Below are 16696 nucleotides of genomic sequence, written 5' to 3' on the forward strand. Positions count from 1 at the left end.
AATTTGGGATCCTTGGTTTAACTCGGGCGGTTCGTTCCGATCTAAGGGCTCGTATTGTTCTGTCCATAACATTATCCCACTAGTCTTTGTGATAACTTTTTTCATAAAATTTATCTCGGGGTCGAACGTGACGTCTCGCTCTAGGGTCAGCCAAAAAGTTCATATGCCCTGCCGAATCGTCATCAAAAAGTGGGAGATCTCGATGCATACGCATCTGTGGGCACCAGATGCTCTAACGGTTGCTTTTTCTAGTCACGTAGCTTGAAATGTCGTGTGCACATGACATTCAACACGACTAATCTTTCTGCCACATGCTTGAGGGAACATATCGCTTCAAAACCGAAGCGTTGATAAGTGTGAAATCGCTGGGTGTAGTCTCGACTCTTGAGTAGTTGCAGACAGTCTTAGACCATATCTTCTCAACGTCGTCTTCTAGAATTCCTACAATTTTCAAGGTGTCAGCCTGGATTAGCGCCCATTTGAAGAAGTCTTCATTCTTCTGGCTTCTCGCATAAGCTAACCTTATTCGATTAGTCCCATGGGTAGGAAATTAGTGAAGAAGTGCAACATAGTTGATGCGTTGAGTACCCAATCCTCTCCGAATCCCTGGATTGAGGTAGGGATCCTTGGTGATCCCTTTAGTGACAAGCCCTTCGCCCCCTCTTCTTCCTTTGACATGGTTCCCGGCTTCGTCGGGGAACTGCCGTTGTCCGCCCACGAGGGTGAAGTCTTGGAAACTCATACCAGAAGCGGCGCAACCCTAGGGGTTGTGCTGTGGAGCCCTCCGGTCTATGATAATCCTGACAATGAAGCTACCTCAGGGCCCCTATTTTTTTCCCAGTAATTTTTGTCCCTACCATCATGTTGAGTTGATGAAGACAACCTTTAGGATTCCAGATGAATTTCTAATGAGGTTCCCTGGCCCTCGTGAGAGGGCATGCTTGTTGAAGGAGGGAAAAATCCCTTAGTATTTTGACTCTATGCTAGGAGGCATGGAGCTTCCCCTTTGTGCTTTCGTCATGCAAGTCCTTTTTTACTACAGATTGAACCCAGGGAGGCTAGCCCCGTTGTTGATCCATAGATGATGTTCCAGGATGCCCCTATCAATTCCTCGCATGTCCTCTACTGACCAAGCAAAGATGTCTGCATTTTGGGTAGGAAGGAAGTCAATTCTTTTTTGAAGTCTTCCGGTTGCTCGGAACCAACATTAGTCTCTCGCTCAAGATGTGTGAGGTTCAAAGGGACCTTTTGCAACTTGTCAACTGGTTCCCCCCGCTGCAGCTGGCTCTCATCCTTGTCGTCACGTAGCTCGACAGTGAGGGTTGCCCCCACAAATGGTGTCGCCGGTTGATTATGAATGAAGTTTAGGTAACAGATTTTAAATGTTTCTTGATCAGTCTTGCAGATTCCTACCACTTCAGTGGTGGGGAACTTCATCATCATGTGCCTAGGGGAAGTCACCTGCGCCAGGGCTGTCAATGTGGGACGGCCCAGGATGATATTATAAGCTGACAGATTACGCATGACCATAAACATGGTAGGTATGGTTACCTGTTGAGGGAAAATTCCCACTGTCAAATCTAACTGTATGTTTCCTTCCACCGTGGTCTGGTGAAACCATAAAGCAAAGCTGCAGTTGGCTGAAGGGCTTCTTGGTCAATCTTGAGCATTCGGAAAGCATCTAGAGACAGAATGTCTACTGATGATTCGGTATTGACCAGAACCTATATATCATGTGATTTGCCAGCTTGACTTTAATGACAATGGCATCCTCATGCGTGGTATAAACATCCACAAGCTCCTTTTCGAAAAAAGTGATAGCTTCACTCTGGACGAAACGTGTCATAGTAGTAGGTGCAACAGTGCCTACAACACGCGTTCGTTGCTTCATTTGCCTAATTGACCCGGGAGTGGGCCTTTCGAATATAACATTTATTCGTGGAAGGTCCTCGTCCCTTGGGGCCATCGGAGCTTTCCCCTAGATCCCTGTCCTTCAGTAGAAGGGGTTCTACTATGTCATCTCGGCGAAGGTGAGACATTTCGGCAATGAGTGGCCTTTACATGCTGATCTAGATGTCCCTTGGTGACTAGCTTCTCGATCTCAACTTTTAACACGTGGCAATCGTTTGTGTGATGCCCTCTGTCCTTATGGTACTGGCAGTATTTGTCCATATCCGCCCTATTTTGAAGTCGAGCATGTAACTTCCAGGGGTCTTCAATAATCCAGAATCTCCCGAGTCTCGAATTTGCATAAGTACTGTTGATCGTGACTTGTTGAGGGGAGTGAATGCTTTCTCATCTTCTTCTACTACCTTCTTACCATGCCATTTTGGCCTATGCCTCGAATATCTCATCGAGAAACGAGGTTTGGAACTGGTTTCAGGGGTTCTTCTAGCGGGTGGACCCTTATGGTCCTTATAATGGCTTCAATTGGCTTCCAGAACTTCCTCCACCATGGCCATCTCATACCCTAGGTCGAGAAGTTCTGCATGGGTTTTTGGCTTCTTTTCCACGATAGATGTGATCAGCTTTTTGCTGGTCACTACTATTTTGAAAGCGGTAAAGGCCACCTTATCATCAAGATCCTTGATCATGATGGAGATATTATTGAAACAAGAAATAAAATCTCTAATAGACTCGTGACGTCCCTGCTTAAGGGCTAGTAGGTTATCCTCCGTCTTGTCCCTCTTGGTGCCACTTTTGAACCTGGCCACAAAGGTATAGCCTAGCTCCGTAAAGTTGTGTATGGAATGTTTTGGTAGCCTAGGGAACCAAGTAGTAGCTGGGCCTGTCAATGATGCTAGAAAGCATTTGCACTTTATGGGGTCCCCTCCACTACACATGGTCATGATTGAGGTGAAGTGACTTATGTGGGCCATAGGATCCGTAGTCCCATTGTAAGGGGTGAAAGTAGGGGTATGGAAGCCTATTGGAAGGTGTGCCGCCATTATCTCTGGCACAAAAGGGTCTTGACTCAACACGAGTTGGACCTCGTCAGGGACTTTCTTTTCTAGCTGGAAAAGGTGCTCATTCATGTCCTGCACCTGCTGATAAAGGCTTTCATCAAGAACTAACACGGATGTCCCAGAAGCTCTATCATCTCGCCGGGGACCCTTCAATTCTACCACGTGCTCCTTCGGTGCCTTCCTTACTTTTGGAGCCTGTGGTTGTTTCGTGATAGCTCTGGGGAAGGAGTATCTATCGAGGAGGGCTCCCAGCTTGTCAAAAAAAGACTTGTTAGCTCCTCCTTCCATTTCCTTGGCCTTCCCCTTTTCTTTGCGTCTGGTTCGTCAGGGGTGATGCGTTTGCCCTGTCTCCTTGGGCCCTGTCAGCAGTGCCAAAAGGGGAGGGATTTATTATCTCGGGAAGGCTAGTGGCAGCGACTGGAGAGGGCCTGAAGTGTCCTCCTTGAGTTGCCATGGAATGAAGGGAACTGAGCATTTCAAACATCATCTGTTGCATGCTTGCCTGAGTCTCAAGATTGGAAGTTAGAGCGGGTGCTACCCCTTGTGGGGAAAGATCGACAAGAGGGTCAGGATTGACCTCCTGGGGTTCATGTTCCACGAAGGGTTGCACCTCTTTTGAACTTTCGGACTTCCTACTGGGCCCCTTCTTCCTAGGGCGGGTGATTTCTTGAGATTTGGACCCTCGGTCATCTCTCGTGATCTGATAAATTCAGCTACAGGGAAAGCTACCAAACTTTTTGTTAGCAATTCCACACAGATGACGCCAAATGTTAGAGGATCGATATGAAAGATTCTCCTTGCTGCTCTGGTCCACTTTCTGGCTTCTGTTCCCTCTCCCGACCCCTCTTATAGGGGTATCAGGAATATCAGGCCCGTGGCTGATGCTTCGGGTAAAGGGAAGAAGCCGATGGTGGAGAGGACTAATGCCTCCTCCTCTGCCCGAACCAAAAGGAGGCATGATACAGTTGATGCTTCCTCCCATAAAAAATCCAAAAATTCAACGGATTGTGAGGAGGTCTTCACCCCTCAGTGGACCCTGAAGTTGACCGACAGGGTGACTCGGGACCCTGAGAAAGCTGCAGAGTGGAGCTCCCTCAGTCTTGTTCCTTCTGATCGCCAGGAATTTGAAACCCTGGATGACGTTGCCCTTGTTAGTCAATCCACATGGTACCGGTCTTCTTGCTTACTTATTTTTTCACAATTTCTTATGACTTCTTCTGATAATTTCCGCCTTCCCAGGAATGTTGTGTTGAGCTTCTATCAACACATGGAAGCATTGAGCCGGGTTGGCCGCAATAGCTCTTTGCTGCAGACCTGTGAAGAGAATTTGGCCAAAGCCAATTCTGAGATAGACCGGCTGACTGCAGCTGCCGAGGAGCTGCAAAGGAAGCATGAGGAAGAAGTGATCTCCCTCAAAGAGGCCCTTGATTCTTCAAAGGCTCGTGCCGCTGCTGCCGAGCGCGAGGCCAGGAAGCAAAAAGAAGCTGCCACGTTGTTCGGTGACAGGCTTGAAATTAAATGTATGGAGAACGAAGAATATCTGAAGTGGGCAGTCCTTAGCAAGCCCAAGCACATCAAGCTAGAGCTTCGGAAGGAGTGTGTTCGGAAGTACTTGAACAGCGTACCTTTCTCGGAACTGCTAGGTGCCTACAACATCCAAGCTTATCGCTTGGGGCAGAATGACGTTTGGGAGCGAATTCTAGCATCAATCCCTTCCTTCGATACTGCTCCCTTTCGTGAGGTGTGCCATAAAGAGGTCTTCGGGAAATTAGGCATGGATCTCCCAGATTGGGCTCGTGAAGAAAATGATCCTTTTCCAGCTGACCCACAATATAAGGCATATCTGGCTGACGAGCCGGCACTTCCAGAGGAGAAGTCACAAGCCGAGTCACAAGTTGCTGCTAAAGAGGACTCTGACAATGTTATTCTTGAGGAAGGCTCTTCTCAGGATCCTGAGAAAAGTCCTCCCGACCAGGGCTCCTCGGGCAACAATGAAGAAGAGGCTTAGGGAGTTATCTCTTTTTTTTTTTTGTAAAGATTGACCTCCTTGCTAATGAATAGACACTTCTTTTTCATGTTGGCCTTTCCATTTCCCTGTCTCCTGCTGAAATCTTGTCTTGAATATCAAAATATAAATGATTAAACTTATCACTTAACTTCACATTCTTCGACGAATAATAATCTTGTAGAGATATTATGAAGATGCGTTTTGGAAAGATGCATTAATCTTCCCCACTACTTCATTTACTGCAAAGTCCACACGTTTCCCTTCTCGTATCTGCGAAGTCCAAACGTTTCCTTGCTTTGGTATACCATTCACTGTTTCCAATGAATCGGAAATACATCCATTATTACAATGGCGGTGCGACGATTGGAGGTATCCCTGCATCGGGTGCTCGCCTCCACATGTTTCCATGTGGCATCCCTCCGACCGTTGATCTTGCTTTTTGCGGATTTCGAAGCGTCATTTCGATCTGGGCCATTGGTTGTCCTTAGCTCTCAACCGTCGTCTTAATACCTGAGGCTATTTAAAGCCTTCATGGGTACTCTCCATCTATCTTGCTATCTGCAAGTTAGATTTGCTAAAGCGACATTCCGTCCTCTTGCTTGCTTCCGTATTCCTTGTACTCCAACAATAACTCAATCAACTTCTGAACAAGTGAGTTTTGATTACTCATCTCTTTCCCCCTTTCCCCTTGAGTAAACTGCATAGTAGTAATACTTGGGGTTTAGTTAATCGTGTTTGGGCTTTTGACAGAGAACTAGGGTTTTCCTTTGTTGCCGTTGTTGTTGGATATCTGTACTAATACGGTTTTTCTGTTTATATAGTGGCTCCCAAGATCAACCCGAACTTTATCAGAGCGAAATCTTGTAAGAAAATTGTTCCATCGGCGGTGGTTGGGGCTAGTGAGGTGGTTTTAGCTAGTGAATCCTCCAAGCGTAAGGCGACTACTGTTGGTGAATCTTCAAGTCAGATTCCCACAGTTTCTATTGATGTCGTCCCTGCGCCTCTTTTGCCCGAAGTGATCGCTCGTCTTTCCCAGGAAGATCTTGATCACTCCGTTGTTGATGGCGCTGCTGACGCCCCTGCTGCAGAGACCGTTGGTGCACCCCCGAAGGAGACTCTTTGGGCATCTGAGGCAACTATGTTGGCGTCTGATGAAGGTGTGGTCCCAGCAAGTGCTGCTCCTATTTCCAATTCTAGTGCTTGTTTGGCATCCTCCTCCTCTCCTTTGGAGTTGGAGGATTTTGCCACCAGGAAGCGCCGTCGGGTGACAAGTGATGCAGCTCATCCTTCTATTGATGTAGCTCATCCTTCTCATCCTTCGCCCGAATTAGTGTCAAACGAGTTTGACAGAGCATTGGAATGGTGCACTGCTGCTCGAATGACTTCTGAGAGCGCAGTTCTTTCCAAACTTCCAGATGAAGTCTTTATGAAGTCACTGGTGATGTAAGTCTTTTTTCATTATCTTTTGATTCTGAATATTACTCTTCTACTCCTTTTTTACTCGGAAGTTGTTTGCAGGAGTCTTACTGGTAACTTCCACAATCAAGTGGAAGCAGCCTCTAGGCTCAATAGGTTGAGCAATGAAGTTTCCAGGCTTCGGGAAATCTCTGAAGCTAAAGATGTTGAGATTGCTCGCCTTAGGAAACTAGCTTGGGAGGTTGCGAGGAGAAAAGAATTCGATGATCGATCGTCTTCGATCGGACTTGGATGATGCCGGGGAGAAGATTCGGCACCTGGAGCGAGGAGTTGGAAAGTCAGGAGCCAAAGGATCTGAAACGTTACCCCAAAGGCAAGTTGTCGTTCCTTTGCCCGAATACCTTCCAACTGATGTTCGCAGGGCCTGCGTCTTCAAGTATTTACACAGTAAGCCCTTTGTTGATATCCTGAATGCTTATAACTTGCAGGCGTACCGGGATGGTGAGAACGAAGTATGGGAATCAATATTAGGGAAGGATCCTCATTTTGATACGACTCCGTACAGTGCTGTTTGCCATCCTGAAGTATTTACCAAACTGGGCCTTCCTCCTCCTGACTGGACCAAAAATAAGATTGATCCTCCGCCTTCTGATCCAGATATTATGCATTATCTGGAAGACTCTCCTGTTTATTCTCCCTTGGAAGGATTCAATTATGATGAGCTCGCCTTGAATGCAAGTTTGGTCGAAGACCATACTTCTCCTGGACAAGCTGGACAAAGAGTATGAAATTGCGGAGGATTTTATACATACTGAAATGTTTTTTGTAATCCTCATTTCTCCTCTTCTTTTCCTTGAATCCATACCAATGATTGACTCATGTGTTTGTTCTAGCAAAGTTGTGCCGATCTTGTATGACTTCTTAATGATCATCGATGATGACTTTCTTTTTGGACCGAAGATTGTATCCGGCTCTTGTAATCTTATGTTTGATGTTGAGACCGGCCTCTTCTGGTCTTTTGAAGAAATAAGAAATTAACTTCATCTTGAACTTTGCTAGCCACTTGAATCACTGTTGTACTAGGTCTTAGTTGTTTAGAACAATGCCTTTACTTAAAGATTTCCGGAGAAATACAATAAGTCTGAGAAGGAACTCACTCGGGTTTTAAACCAATGCCTTTACTTATGGATTTCTGGAGAAATACAATAAGTCTGAGAAGGAACTCACTCGGGTTTTAAACCGATGCCTTTACTTAAGGATTTCCGGAGAAATACAATAAGTCTGAGAAGGAACTCACTCGGGTTTTAAACCGATGCCTTTACTTAAGGATTTCTGGAGAAATACAATAAGTCCAAGAAGGAACTCACTCGGGTTTTAAACCGATGCCTTTACTTAAGGATTTCCGGAGAAATACAATAAGTCTGAGAAGGAACTCACTCGGGTTTTAAACCGATGCCTTTACTTAAGAATAATTCGAGAATTCAATAAGTCTTGAAGGAACTTACTCGGGTTTCAAACCGACGCCTTGCAGAAGGAACTCACTCGGATTTTCATCCGATGCCTCGACTTAAGAGATTCCGAAAAAATTCCATAAGTGTTGAAGGACCGACACGGATTTTCATCCAATGCCTTATAGTTGAATCTTGTTCTTGAATGTGGTGTATGATGCCCCCCAATCAAAAGATAATTTGTTGAAAGCCAAAAATTGCATTGATTGAGTTGAAAATGTTTACATCACGAACAAAATTGAAATCATCATCAAGGATAAAACTTTTTGAGATGCCTGGCATTCCACGAACGATCCAACTCTTTCTGGGTGTTGATGTTCTTCAGCCTGTAGGCTCCTGAACCAACTGGTTTTACAACCATATAAGGTCCTTCCCAGGAAGGGTCCAATTTTCTTTGGTGACGTGGTCGGAAGCTAAGGCGTTTCTCAGCACCAAATCTCCGGCTAAGTACCGACGATTCTTCACTCGAGTATTATAATGAGACGCTATCCTTCTTTGATAATGTTGAGTTCGTGCTATTGCCTTTGCCCGAACTTCATCCAACAGATCAAGACTATCAAGCAGTCCTTGCTCGTTTGCTTTTTCCTCGAACTCTCGATCCCGTAATGTCCCCGCCATTATCTCCACCGGTGCCAATGCTTCGGATCCATATGCTAACCTGAATGGAGTTTCTCCTGCGGGTGTTCGAACCGTAGTTCTATAGGCCCACAATACGTTATGAAGTTCTTCGAGTCTTCTCTTTATTCCTTCCAGTAGCGTTCGGTTAGTAACCTCTACTTGTCCATTGCTCTGGGGGTATGCCACTGAGGACATACGATGCTCGATCATATATGTTTCGCAAAATTGCTTAAATTGCGGACAGTCGAACTGAGTACCATGGTCAGTGACGATAATCTTTGGAATCCCAAAGCGATATATGATTGACTCAAGCACGAATTTCTCCACTTTTTTCTTAGTAATTGTTGCCAGTGCACTGGCTTCAACCCATTTCGTGAAGTAATCAATTGCTACTATCAGATATTCCCGTCCGTCTGACGCCTTGGTTAATTTGCCCATGATATCAATTCCCCACATCGCAAAGGGAATGGGATCTAGAATTGAAGTCATGGTTTCCGCCGGGCGCTTTGATACTGTAGCATGAATTTGACAGTTGCCACATTGACGAACATACTCCATAGCAGCCTCTTGGATCTTAGGCCAATATAACCCAAGTCTTAGAATTTTGTGGGCCAGGGCTCGTCCACCCATGTGAGCCCCACAAATTCCTTCATGAACCTCAGCCAAAGCTGACTTTGCTCCTTCGGGGCCTATACATCTCATAAGGGGTCCAGAATAAGATCTTTTGTATAGTCTCCCATTCTGAATGACAAATCTTGCCGATCGTATCTTGATCAACCTTGCCTCTTTCGGATCCTCAGGTAATTTGTCATCTCTTAGATACTCAATTATCAGATCCATCCAGCAACGCTCTGCTTCAATATAAGAAATTTCTTTCTCATGATAACTTGGAAATGTTATCTCTTCAATATAGACCGAAGGGTCTAGATTCTTTTCTTTGGCATTGTCTAGTCGGGATAGCTCATCTGCCACTGAATTTTCATTCCTCGAAATCTGAGATATCTTCAAATTCCGAAATTGGTTTTGAAATGCCTGCACTATCTCTTGATATTTTTGCAAGCGTGGTTCCTTAATACTGTACTCCCCCTGGACTTGGTTGACTATAAGTTGAGAGTCACTATAAATAGTAACATCTGTGATAGATAATGCTTTTGACAACCGAAGTCCAGCTATCAGAGCCTCATATTCTGCTTCGTTATTACTTGCTTCAAAAGCAAATCTCAAAGCATATTGAATAATAAAGCCTGCTGGACTTTTCAATAGAATTCCAGCTCCTGCTCCATCTTTATTATTCGAACCATCCACATATACCTCCCAAGTGGTTGGTATAATGGGATCCTCAATGGTGGACTCCATTGGTGCAGTAGTTTCTACTACAAAATCGGCTAGCGCCTGAGCCTTGATTGCCATTCTGGGCTTAAAACTCACTTGGAACTCGCTGAGTTCAACTGACCAGGACACCATCCTTCTAGATAAATTTGGTTTATTAAGAACTTTACTGAGAGGAAAAGTTGTAAATACCTCAATTGGATGAGCCTGAAAGTATGGCCTTAGCTTCCTGGCGGCCATCATGAGAGCCGTAGCCCCGCTTCTCAATCTGCGAATATTGTGTCTCCGCATCTAGCAATACGTGGCTCACATAATAAATCGGCCATCGTTTTTTATCTTTCTCACGAACAAGTACCGCTGCGACCGACATTGAAAGGGAAGTCGCTAGATATAGCTGTAATATTTCCCCCTTCTCTGGTCGGGACAAGATCAGCGGTTGTCCAAGTGCTTCTTTTAACTCCTCGAAAGCTTTCTGGCATTCTTTGGTCCACTTTGCCTCCTTGTTGCCCCCTCGAATCTTTGAGTGCCTTGAAGAATGGCAAACACTTTTCTCCAAACTTGGAGATGAATCGATTCAAAGCGGCAACTCTCCCTGTTAAACACTGCACATCACAAACAGTTTTGGGAGCCTCCATATCAATTAGAGCCTGTATTTTGGCAGGATTAGCCTCAATACCTCTCTGTGACACCATGAAGCCCAAAAATTTGCCCGAGGAAACTCCAAAGGTGCACTTTTCTGGATTCAGCTTCATTTGATATTTTCGCAGTACTGAGAATACCTCAGTCAAATCTGCAATATGATTTGCTTTTGTAAAGCTCTTCACTAGCATGTCGTCAACATAAGCTTCAACATTCCTTCCTATCAGATCTTTAAAAATCTTGTTGACGGCCCTCTGATATGTAGCTCCTGCGTTCTTCAGGCCAAATGGCATGACTTTATAGTAGTAGCTTTCACGATCAGTCATAAAAGCTGTAAACTTCTCATCTTCCTTACTTATAAGGATTTGATTATACCCTGAGTAGGCATCCATGAAACTTAGAGTTTCATATCCTGCAGTCGCATCTATCAAGAGGTCAATCCGAGGCAACGGATAGCAATCTTTAGGGCAAGCTTTATTGAGATCTGTGTAATCTGTACACATTCTCCACTTCCCATTTGACTTTTTTACCATTACCACGTTAGCTAACCAGGTTGGGCATTCAATTGGTTCTATGAAACCAGAATTCTTCAGTTTTTCAACCTTGCCCCGAACGGCTTCATACTTTTCAATGGAGAAATTTCTCCTTTTCTGTATCATTGGTTTCACCTTCAAATCTATCCAGAGTTTATGCTCTGCGACAGCCCGATCGATTCCTGGCATGTCTTCAGCAGACCATGCAAATACGTCTTTTTTCTGTTGAAGAAATAACTTCAACTCATCTTTGAAATTCTCCAGTTGTTCAGACCTGATATAAGTGATCTTCTTCTTATCTTCGGTACACAGTTGGATTTGCTCCAGCTTCTCCACTGGTTCGGGCCTCTGCATCTTTGCTTCTTCCCGATCGTCTCGAACTTCTATAGGTAGGGCAATCACCTTCCTCGAGCCCTCCTTGTCTTTTAAATAGGCAACGTAACATTGCCGAGAGATCTTCTGGTCAGAGGAAACTTGACCAATTCCCATATCAGTCGGGAATTTTATCTTCAGGTGTTTTGTCGAAACAATAGCACCTATCTTGGATAAAGATGGTCGCCCGAGGATAACATTGTAAGCTGGCAGCTCTCGAACCACCAAAAAATTGATTCGGACGGTTGTTTCCTTAGGAAAACTTCCAATAGATAAGTCCAACTGGACAGATCCTTCCGCCACCGTAGACGACCTTGCAAAACCATATAGATGCGTGGATGAAGGCTCCATCAAGTCCTCATCCACCTTCAGTTTTTGATACACTTCATAAGAAATCAGGTCAGCTGCAGACCCTGTATCAACCAAAACTCTATGCACTTCCCGACGTGCAATCTCTACCTTGATGACTATGGCGTCATCATGAGGTAAACAAACGCCTCATTCATCTTCCTCGCCAAAGGTGATAAAATCTTCACCATTCAGCTTCTTTCGCTTCTGCGTCTCTCCGGTTCCGAAAAATTTGGATTTTGTCTTCAAACTGCAAAGTGATTCGGGCTCTGGTCCTCCGAAAATGGTAAGGATAGGTGATCGGGTAGCTTCAGTCACCTCCTTGCCCTTTTTATACTTCGGAGCCTCCCTTGATCGTTCTGAACTAACCAAACGATCCCTTTTAGGAGCAGCCGCGCGTGGCTCACGTGGCTCCTCCCTCCTTCTGCTAACAAAATTGGACAAGTGTCCCTGAGATATTAATCTCTCAATATCTACTTTCAGATGACGACAGTCATTTGTATAATGACCATAGTCCTTGTGGAATCGGCAGTATTTTTCTCGATCCTACTGCTCCCCAGGTTTCAAAAGAATTTTAGGTGGCCACTTCAAAATATTTTTCCTTTTGATGATATTTAGAATATCATCCCGAGGAACATTCAATGGAGTATATTCACTTTTACCGGGAGACCTCTGGCGCCAAGCCTGAGATTTTCCAACCCGATCACGGACATTTTTCTTTGGCTTCTGCTTCTGCTTAGGAGCCTTCTGTTCCTTATTGGAGACTTTGTTATCTCCTTGGCGCGCATCTAGTATCTCCATGACTTTGGCCTGCTTCTGGCATCTCTGTACCAACTCAGCATAAGTTGCAGGCATATCCTGTAGTAATAACTCCAGGAGTTTCCGGTTAGTGAGTCCAGTGAATAGAGCAGTTTTGGCTACTTGCTCATCCAAATTTTCTATCTCCATCGTTACTTTGTTGAATCTTTTCAGAAACTCTCTGATCGATTCGCTTCTTCCTTGCCTGACAGTAAACAAGGTTTCTTCTGTTTCCTTGACCTGTATTCCACTCTGGAATTGCCTTATGAATTTGCGCGCCAATTCATCAAAGTTTACGATCCTTCCAGAGGGGAGGTTCGAAAACCACTTTTGTGCTGCTCCGGTTAAAGATGAACCAAAAACCCTGTATAAAATTTCATCAGAATTACCCGATACTGCCATGGTCTGCTGATAATAACCAATGTGGGCCGTTGGATCTCCGGAGCCATCGAATGTAGAAAAGGTAGGCAAACGAAAGTTATGGGGAAACTGATATCCTGCAATTGGCTCGGCAAAGGGGGTCTTCCGAATGACTAAGTAAATATCCTCAGTCATCCTTCCTTTAGCCAACTGCCCTAACTTCTGATTGATGTTGGCAAATTCCTAACCAATCTGGGTCGGGTGATCTTCAGCGATATGACCACGACCTCGATTAACACGATCATTGTCACATCCACCCAGCCGGTACCCTATCTGGCATACCCGAGATGTGATCCACAGCCCCAAAGATCCCTAGTTCAGGGACCACATAATCCACATCGACGATAATACAATCATGAACAGATAATAATCATAAACTAACAATGAATGATCATGGAATTCAGAAATAAGGTGTCAGACATAATCAGAGTGCGGAAATAAATATCAAATCAGATAAATTAAGAAGGCAGTGGGCGGAATCCACTCCTTCACCGAACGGAAGTGAGGTCAAAAATTTAGTTAAGTACACGTCTCAAGTTATAAAGGTAATTTAAAGTTATTACAATTCTTCTAAGTATACTGTCACAAAAGAAGGGGTAACTACTCATAAGTCTCCTCCATAATAAATATATCTTCTTCAAAGTTGAGGACCATGGAGACCCAACATGACTGCTCCCATACAACTCCGGGGCTAACCCTGGTACGCCTGGTAATCTTCTTCGGTATGGTCACCGAAGTCTTCAACGTAGCCAGCCTCCGGATGGTAGTATGAGGTATCCGGGTCCGCCTCGGGGAGGGTGCCATCGAGTAATCACCGTAGAATAGCCTAACAAAATATTGCAACAGAAAAGGAATGAGTTCAAAAGAACTCAGCAAGGAAGTTATCCCACCACACATAAACCACAAGATAATCATAAAATGATGTAGATGATATGAGGCATATAATGCAATATGACTTTATTCTAAGTATGCTGGTCATCTATGGTAGACATGCTTTAAGTCATAGCACCATACTTCTTTAGGTAGTCTCAGTCACTCATCACCGGGGGGAAATTGGGTCCTGCATCCCTCTCGGACAAATCCATGGTTGGGGGTTTCGGTCACCGCTCTCTCACATCACCGTTTGGTCTAAGTATTGGCGCATGTCAGGGTATAGCCTAGCCCAATGCAAGTCATCTACTTAATCATATCATGCCAGTTCCAGATACTTCCATTCCTCCCCTCTCGGGATCCTTTCCGGTATCCTTCACACTAGAGTCACGGATATTACTCACCGGACTCATCAACCCTATTGGTCATCCACAAATGGTAAACGGGAAGCTCTCACGTCCCCCTCACGGATCATTTCACCGGTCTTGAGTGCCCGTGAGCCCAAGTTTAGCCATTTGTAACCCTACCAATAAATGGCCCCTTTCGGGTAACCGTAATGCAATTTATGTCCTCTCACGGAGTGGATACCGGTCTTGAGCGCCCACAAATCCACACTACTACCACGGGTTGTTCGGTCTCAATGCCCTTCCGAATCGGGTCTGATATGATAGGGACATCCTAGCCATATATCTAGACAAATCCTATGCATGTCATTCAATAACCCGGGAAAGCGTCAATGGACACCTTCGGAGAACATCCCATACTATTCCCTCCGATGTCCAAGGACAGAAGCACTAGTAGGGTACCCCTCAATCCCAAGTTATACTTAAGCAATCACATGCCCAAGTTCATCATATCAGTTCACAAGATACAACGTCATAATAAACATTCGATTCATGACATTGACATAAGTCATCATATATTGAAATTGATAAACATGATAAAACATTGAAGTAATATAATGTAAACACAAAGCTACTGTTAAAAGACATATGTAGCAAGTCTAACATGATAAGAATCTGAAATAGAAACTATATTTACTAGGTTAGGAATACCAAGTCAAGATTTCCATATCCTAGGTAATTACATCGATAACTATCCTTACCTTGAATCGGAGAAGAGAATGGTCCAAGATCACAAGCAGTGCCCCAAATAGTCTTAAAGTCCTAAACAAGCATATATGAAAGGTTAGAGAAGAGATCAGAACAATCGGAGATCAAACGAATCGAATCGGGCAAAAGTTGCTCGACAAAGCAACTCTATTGGTCGATACATTTGGTCGATAGTATCGACCAATAGTATCGACCAAATCAATTCCAGGACAGCAAGCTGGCTTTTCGGATTCTTGCCCAGATTTGGTCTTCCGGGTCTCGGATTGACATGAAACTTGGAGGATAGTCTAAGCACAACATGGGGACACTAATTATCAAGAAATTTTCATAATCCAATGGTCCATTTGGAAATCCCCAAATTGACATATTAAGGTTAAGAGTTGTAGATCATAGCATTGGCTATAACTCAATGCAAATTAGGGGAAAACATGGGGGATTAGGTAGGGAATCGTTTAGAAGTAACATGGAGCACATATGCAAGGTATAGATTAGGTAAATCACGAGCTTCATCTCAGTTTTGGTAAATAAAGCAAGTTGGTAAGCAATAAATCATGGAAATGTGTAGTCAATGATCATGAGGTGAATCAATCATAGTCATATCGGTGAAAACATCATTGTATGGGGTTTAGAAGGTTCATGGCAAGGTGTATGCAAGGTTGCAGCACCTTGACCATGGTCCCAACAGTAAAATAGAGAAAAGATGAGTGAGAAAGTGATTAGGAGAGAGAGTCATACCTTTAAAGTGGAACAAGAAAGTAGGAATAAGTGGTTGGCAATGATTGATGAAGAAGATGCTTCACCACTACCAAGGAGGAGTTCTTGGGAGGCTCTCTCACGTTCCCGGATGTTAAAGACGCGAGAATAGGGCTCCAGTCTCGAGGAATAAATAAATAGAAAAGAATATTCCAAGAATCTTTAAGTCCGGGCTCAAGCAGACTTGTTGGTCGATACCTTTGGTCGATGGTATCGACCAATAGTATCGACCAAAACAACTCTGCAGAAATTTTACAGAATAGTTCAGCAACTTTAGGTGCGGACTTGGAGGGCTATACAAGGTGAAATTGCATGGGGTTTTCTCCTACAGTTCACTCAAGAGGTCTAGTTTCAGGGAGTACCTTCGGATTATGCACAGGAGTCCGTTTGCTATTTCAACTGTCTCGCTCTTCATCAGTGCGCAGATTCTAACTTAACACTGGTAAGGTGCTCAAGGAAGGAGCAGCATCATCAATGTCCATAAACTGGAATTCCGACATTACGTCATCAACCAGTAGGGCCCATAAGTCCCTCCTACCACCACTTCGGGTCTTTGGACCTACAAACATAACAATGACCGGGTCGGGTCAAGGTTAGGTAAAAGCTGGATTTTACAATCATCACGTGCTATTCGATCATCACGAACAGCCAATCCTTCCCGAACATTCCGCTCATTGCGAACTGCTCGATCATCGGGATCGGTTCTTCTGACAGTTGGTGAGTGAGTTCTCACCCCTGTGTCCAACCTTGTATTTGAATCGGTTGTACTTTCCTACAGTCTGTCGAACCGATCATCTCGCCTAGGTTGATCGTCAATTCTCCTAGGTCCTCGGTCACCTTCACGAAAGTTCTAACCGATATTCCGGTCTTTAGCCAATCTTTGATCACGCGGTAACACGCGCCTCCCTGGATCACGATGGTCAGGTTCTTGTGGTAACACCACTGGTCTGGTGAGCATGCGGAGTGCTTGGCTCACCTCTAAGAATTGAATCTTTACTTGATTCAA

This window comes from Hakea prostrata, chromosome 4, assembly GCF_041222555.1.
Source record: "Hakea prostrata isolate BN-2017 chromosome 4, UWA_Hpros_2, whole genome shotgun sequence".
Lineage (NCBI taxonomy): Eukaryota > Viridiplantae > Streptophyta > Magnoliopsida > Proteales > Proteaceae > Hakea > Hakea prostrata.